This window comes from Ambystoma mexicanum, chromosome 1p (assembly GCF_040938575.1).
Source record: "Ambystoma mexicanum isolate Mex_15411 chromosome 1p, UKY_AmexF1_1, whole genome shotgun sequence".
Taxonomy (NCBI): domain Eukaryota; kingdom Metazoa; phylum Chordata; class Amphibia; order Caudata; family Ambystomatidae; genus Ambystoma; species Ambystoma mexicanum.
Window position 1 is genome coordinate 1,307,811,974 of NC_090921.1, and position 6,757 is coordinate 1,307,818,730.

Genomic DNA, 6,757 nt, shown 5'->3' on the forward strand with positions numbered 1-6,757 from the left:
CAGGACACATTCTGAATCAGGCGTGAAATGAATGCAGGAAGGAATAAACAGGGATTCAAATAAGACCCATATAGAAGGGGGCATTAAAAGAGGCGAAGGAAGGTCAGTGGCAGAGAGAGAGATGCTTTAGGAGGAGGCTATGGAGTGACTGTCGTAGCACCGACGAGAGCCAACGACGGCGGTGGAGGACTGTGGTAGAGAAGAGCAGGAGAGACTGAGGAGGAGCTGTAACTGAGACATGGCTTAGAGGTGGGACTTTTGAGGTAACTGTGGCAGTACGGAGGAGAGCCAGAGATGGCGGTGGAGGGGACAGTGGTAGAGAGGACCAGGAGAGACTGAGGAGGAACTGTATCTGAGACATGGCTTAGAGGAGGGATTCTGAGGGACTGTGGCAGCATAGAGGAGAGCCAGAGATGTCGGTGGAGGACTGTGCTAGAGCAGAGCAGGAGAGACTGAGGACATGTCTTAGAGGAGGGATGATGAGGGACTGTGGCAAAGCGGAGGAGAGCCAGAGATGGTGGCGGAGGACTGTGGTAGAGCAGAGGAGGAGAGACTGAGGACATGGCTTAGAGGAGGGATAGTGAGGGACTTTGGCAACCACTGAGAGAGCGAGAGAGGGAGGTAGGGAGGGAGAGAGGGAGCGAGGGAGCCTGCAGGCACAGCCAGCACAGTCATACACCACATTGACACTGGCTGTCTCGCACTGTGCACCATTATAGGGGGTTCTCTGTCACCTCCGCGAGAGGGCAGCTTTTTGCCCTCTGCGATTGGTTCAGCAATGTTTTCAGCACCTGTCACGCTGCCAGTCGGGGGAAACGTTCTGTTGAATGTTTTGATCTTTCTGGCTGGTTTAAGGGCTTATCACAACATGTTCTCCTGCGACACACATAGCCAGCCTTGTGCCCAAATGCTGCCATTCTAGTTTATAAAATGGTAGCTGAAATACGGTTGCTTTATAAATTGGATTCAACCGTGTCAGAATAACCAAGCAAATGACAAGAGAACTAAGCTGCTTGCGTTTAGGGGCAATCCAGACTCAGCTACACAGCCGTGTGCCGGGGAGAGGGAGGGGGGGGGGGTGAGTGGATGAGGGGGGTGAGGGAGGGGTGTCAGAGTTGCAATGATACCTGTGTAGGATTTTCATACCATACCAACCTCGTCTCTCTGCTTTCTCATTTCAGAGCCACCAGTAAGTAGTTTGTCATTTACTTCACGCAGTAAGAGGAAGAGTGTGCGCTGTGTGTCTGTGACGCCGCTCAACATCACGGGACCACGGCCCATGCATTCAGCTTCCAGTCAAACTACGGTTTTAAGTATTGTAGTGACAAGTACACTTTAAAGGTGTAAAGTGCATTTTCTCACTTTTCTAGTGAAATTGCTTGTGGCACTTTTGCACCCGCTCCAGACCTCTGGAACCCCAATATGTCCCCTGTCGCCTTGATCCCTGAAGGTTTAGAGCGCTTCTACAAATGTAAAAAAGTAAATAAATAAATGTCTTTATGGGGGCTGGGGCTACATGTGTAGTGGTGTAGTCGGCAGTGAAGAGTACTAGTTTTGAGTCATTGAATCTGAAAATGCCAAAAGGTTGGAAAGACTACAATCCAAACGAAGGCAAACATAGCCACATCAGGCAAGGCAGGGGGCAAACGTATAGGCGTGTTGCTGCTACGAGAGGGTCGTGACCCTGAAAGGCAGGGGGCACGAGCATTGCATGGACACTGTAAAGTCACTTAACAGGCTTTCCCAATGTCTACCTAGTGCCAACCTCCGAAGTACGACCATCATTTGCTCTGGTACTCACATCAAATGGCTAATATTTGGATCATAACATATGGACAATCACGACAATATGCATTGTGGGGTAGCCATGGTAACGAGAGGTAAAGATGTGCTTGTAGGGGCGTTTGACTGGGGAAAAGTATCACGTATCTCCTTGATCATTAATGGCCCCATAGCTCTATTCCTCTTGCATTGCATTATGGGCGATTGACTTATGCACGCAGTATAGAAACACCCAAAACCTGTGTGTGTTGAAATGTAAAAAGGTGAATTGCCACAAGTTGGTCACATGAACATAATCACGATCATCCTGCCGGCTAAACAGTGCAGGCCGCGAGTTCGGTGATTGTCCTTTCAAGTAAAGGGAGCCCGTCTTTTTTTTACTGTAAACTCTTATCAAATTTGAGCTATACCCATGTTTAAACCTGCCTCTAATTTGAGTTTAAAAAAATGAATAATAAACTGGCTGCCGACAGGGATATTATTTTAAACATGTTTAAGAATGTCTATAGCAAACATACCAAGGGCGGCTTCAAAAGTAACCGAGGCTGTCCTTTGTCTATTAAAAGTTCAACCTAGCACAATTTCTCTAAGCCGAGATTCTGCAACATTCAGCTCTCCAGATGTTTCGGACCACAATCCCCATCATCCCCATCCAATATATCCAACAGTGAGGGATTATGGGCCTTGTTGTCCTTGTCCCAAACTTGCGAGGAGCCACAGGGGCATCGAAAATTGTTAAATATGCAGCTTCGCGTCCACATCAGCAAGACTGGATAAGAAAGTGAGGAAAGTAGACGTATGTCGAAGAGTTACAGAAATCCTTACACGGATTCTCCAGGCACACTCCCCTGCCCCCCAGCATTAAACAGGCTCATTGACTGGGAATAGATGTCTCCCTTCGAAATGACCGGTAAAGGCCATGCAGAACGGCCAGCCAAATCAGATCCAGTGCTCAGTGCACACTGTGCAGGGTGATCATGTGCAATACTACATCTCTCACAATGGAAAGGGTGGTTGCTCAAATCTAAGGTCATTACAGGGGAGAATGGCACACTCCTTGCATCCCCTGCCTGCGGGAGGTCAACTGAGGACTTGCACCATGCGATAGCCAGAGAGAGCGGCTTGCTCTATGAGCAAGAAGATTAGAGTTTACACAGGCAGCCTAGCAGTGACAATATGCAATTAAAAACTTTGACGAAGAGCCTAACTCATACGAAGTAAAGGAGCACAGAAGGCAGCTGACGTTGTTGAGCATAGTAGAGCTTTTTCTTCTTGTGTCCCCTTTGTAGTGTGTTGGAATAACCTGCGAAGCACCCCCAACGTGTCCAAAGTCTGGTGCGATTCCGGTCGAGCAGGAAGGCTCTGGCCATGACGAGTGCTGTTCTGAGTATGTTTGTGGTGAGTAACTGGACGGATAATCTATTTGCATTGCTGTGGAGAGAATGAAGTGGGAGACCGACCCTTATGGAAGTGAGGCACACCCGGGCACAGAACATCCTTTGCTGTTGACGCGTTAGACACTGTGTGCTATGTGGTTGCTTCGCCAGGGTTACACTAATGCTCGCCTTTTGTTTTGTCTTTCCTTGTTCCCCTACCAGAGTGTCGATTAGAGTGTTCTCCAGCTCCAACTTGCCCCCATGGGTATAAGACAAAACGCTCATTTTACCCTGAAACTGAGTGTTGTCCCCAGTACACCTGTGGTGAGTACTAAGATGGGCAGTGTTGAAATGCAAATGCACCAGTGAAGTTACTCGCTACCCCCAGAGCATGTACTTGCTGTTGGGAAGCTCTGGTGCCTTCCCAATAAAGGTGTTGACTTCCAGCTGGGAAGTGCTTGTACTGTGTCTTTAAAATGTAAGAAGTTCATGTATCCAGAATTGGCACGCCGCTGCCTACATAAAGCATCGATATGGGCATTAAAAACACTTGCGAGAAACAGAGCACCGGGCAGTGGAATAGGAAATGGGTGCAAGCCCCTCGCCCTCAGATACCAAGGAAAACCATTTAGCACACATGTTTACAAATCCGAGTGAGTTTAGCCATTCCCACTTACACACAAAAGCTACAGATTGTGGCTTATCTGTGTCTTCCCCCATCACACTGACTGCAGAGCCTGCCATCTGTTGGTCTCGACCCTGGTACACTAGCTGTGGATCTTGAACTCTCTGCTCCTCTGAGTCTCTCACAATGCCCTGCCTACACAGTTTGACTGCTCTGGGTCTCTTTCCTTTACTCTGGCTGCAAAGTGTGGCTTTTTGGGGATTCTTTCTATTACTCTGGCTGCATTGCTTGCGTTTTCTGGGTCTCTTTTCATTATTCTCGCTGTAGAGATTGACTTATTTCTCTGGGTCTCTTTCCATCACTGTTCGCAGAGCCTGGCCTGTCTGGGTCTCATCCCATCACACAAGCTTCCGAGCCTGTCCCCTCTGGGCTACCTCCCATCACATTGTCATCATACTGGTTTCTGAACCTTGCCTCTGGGTTCTCTTCCTAACACACTAGCTTAAGAACCAGGTCGTTCTGGGTCTCTTCCGTCAAAATGGCTGCCAAGATTGCCTTTCCTCTGTCTCTTTCTATGAAACTGAGTGCAGTTAGGGTTCCTTCCGGGTCTCCCTCCATCATATTTGCTGCTGATGATACCCACTCTGGGTCTTTTCTCATCACACTTACTGCACACTCTGGCCACATAGCCTGCATCGTTGCTGTTGAACAAAGTAGGCCAGTTAGCTGTTGTGCTTCCTCATGTAGGAGGAGATGGTTATTGAGGCTATGTTGAAGGCATGGTGGGTTTTGGATGCGCTAAAGTTCACAGGGATCACACACCATTGACGTGGGGCAGGGATGTTTGAGGATAGTCCGGTAGTGTTGCCTTTTGAAGCAGGTGAGCAATTAGGAGCCTAGAATGATATAGTGCAAGCTAGGTAAGAAAGGCATGGTTTGGTTGAATTATTAGATTTGTAGCATGAGTGATGGACACAGAATGTGCGATGCTCCTAAAAACAGGAGGAGGATGTGAAGATATTATAGAGAGGCGGAGGACTGCACCGGTCTTTACATTGAGGACTTCTTTCCAACATTCTGAATGAGTAGTTTGACCGTCCAATGAGAAGGCTGGTACAGGGCTGCAGAATGCTTAGGACTATGCTATTGGACACAGTCTTCACTGGGTGGAAGGTGAAGCAGGCTCAGAAGATGCACATGTTGAGATGGTGTCAGCAGGCATTGGTGCAAGGATATGGGAATCTAGCACAGTTAGTGCCTACACGTTGATATGATAGCAATAAATACTAAGAATAATGTGGTGTTTTGTACGGCACCACCATCACCTGAAGTCTAGTTTCCGAGCGCATGGCAACTGATATTACTTATTACCATCATTGTTGCTCACAATGTGTTACTCGGTTCATCACCTGGGGGTTTGAGGAGAGAAGTGCAGAGTTGCTCCAACCCTCGGGTTTCGAACGCATGGAGCACAGCATCGTCGTGTTCTCCAGGTGAGCATGTTGCGCTTGAGATATCCGCCCCGCCCTGAGGGACACGAGGATATTGAAAAAGAGCAAACAATTGAATATGAAAGAACTGTTACAATTCTGAAACGCAGGCAAACTCCCGGGATTACCGTTGCACCTTGTTGCGGGAGTGGGGCGTGTGCAATAGTATCTGTTGTCTTTGTACTGCTCCTCTTAACACCGTTCTCCCCCCTTTTCATTTCAGAACCACCGGTAAGTTGCAGATCGCTTTCTACCTGCAGTAAGTAACGCTCTGGGGAAGAAGTCCTGGGTAACTTCTCTGTGTCTTGGTTTGTTGTGCCCCCGATGGGACCGTGGACCGTACTCCTCCCTGTCGCTCAGCTTTTGAATCTGTTGTTACAATAGCTGGATTTTCAATATGTAACTGTTGGGACCACCCTCTACTCCTCGGATGACATCACCTCTAGTGAACACGTAGGGGCGTGAAGGAAGCAGAGGCCAATTTCAATTACTCTGTGGGTTTGTAATGTTCTGGGGTTTTTGCTCGCAGCACAGGGTCATACATGGACTGTCCAGTTATGCACGTGGCACGTACAGCTGTCAGTAAAGGTGGCAGCAAAGAATGTCTTCGCATGTCTGGAAATTCCCAAATCTTAGGGTTGGATAACAAAACCTTACCCCCCCTCCGAAGAGGGGCAAAATAGCTTTATCTCCCCAAGACAGGAGCAAAGCATCTTTAATGTGATCAGAAGGATCTGTAGAGCAGAGGTGGGGATCCTGATAGTAAAGGAACATGAACATTCTTAGTTTGTGAGTCAATACTATTGATGAATAATAGGAGAAGCAAAAATGCACCCAGCCTTGAACGAGCGCAGAAGGGTTTGGTTTCTAGCAGGGCTGGGAAGATTCAGACATAGTCCAGGCACAGACCTTTCCCTACTCCCTCAGGCTTTGCGAGGCAATGACCTTGGCAAATCTCTCATCCCAGGATTGCCTGCTTGCAGAAGATGAGAGGTTCAGCAGTAGGATTCAAAGGTTGAAGGGTGCACACGAGGATACACCAAAGCTAGATGGAATGGGCCTGAAGTGGGAGATGGGAGATGGAGTTTCTTGGGTAAGGTGAGGAAAGGGAGAAGGCCTCTGACGAGGTGCAGCCCATAAAAGACTCCACACAGAGGCCGTAATGTTGGTAAAACCTGGTGACCAAAGTGGTACCACTCTTGCCTTCCTGGTTGGGGCATCAATGTTGTTGGAGCCAGAGCAAAGCTCAATCTAGGCAAATGGGTGGGTCTTCTGATGGTGTATCAGCTGCAGAGTGGCACAGAGCGAAGAGTCTCATCCGCTCAGACATGCTCCTGATAGGTGCCGGGGGACAGCACTGAGACGCGTTTAGCCAGTCCAGGAGCAGAGGCAGCCACTTGGATCCTCCTGAGGCTAAGCACACCCATCAAATAACCCCGCCGCCTGGGTTGGAAGCCCCGTGCCCTGTGTGTGAGATTCCAACT